The sequence below is a fragment of the Trypanosoma equiperdum genome, assembly GCF_001457755.1.
Source record: "Trypanosoma equiperdum strain OVI genome assembly, contig: ctg_1744, whole genome shotgun sequence".
NCBI lineage: Eukaryota > Euglenozoa > Kinetoplastea > Trypanosomatida > Trypanosomatidae > Trypanosoma > Trypanosoma equiperdum.
The window spans coordinates 2,617-2,985 of record NW_027123776.1 but is presented as its reverse complement, the minus strand read 5'-3'; positions in this window follow the sequence as shown (position 1 = coordinate 2,985).

Below are 369 nucleotides of genomic sequence, written 5' to 3'. Positions count from 1 at the left end.
ATTTCCTAGACTGTACTGCAGATAAGATTCTTGATTTAGCGTATGACTGGAGTGCAAAGCGGCCGTTACAGAATGGAATTAGTCGCGAAACGATAGATAGTGTTGTTGGTCTTGCTAGGGGTTATGTTCGGGAGGGGAGGGCAACCTATGAACAATACGTACATTGGGTTCCCACTGTTTCTTTCTGCATCGGAACTTTTGCGGTTTCCTTGATCGTTCCCATGTTTGTGTTCGCTTACTTTCACTGCTGTAGCAAGTGGTTACCGCGGTTGCTCTCCTGTGTATATTGGCTATTTGCAATACTGTTTATGGCGCTTGGTTTTCTCATGATTCTGTTGTCGTACGCTGTTGGATCCATCTGTGGTGAAA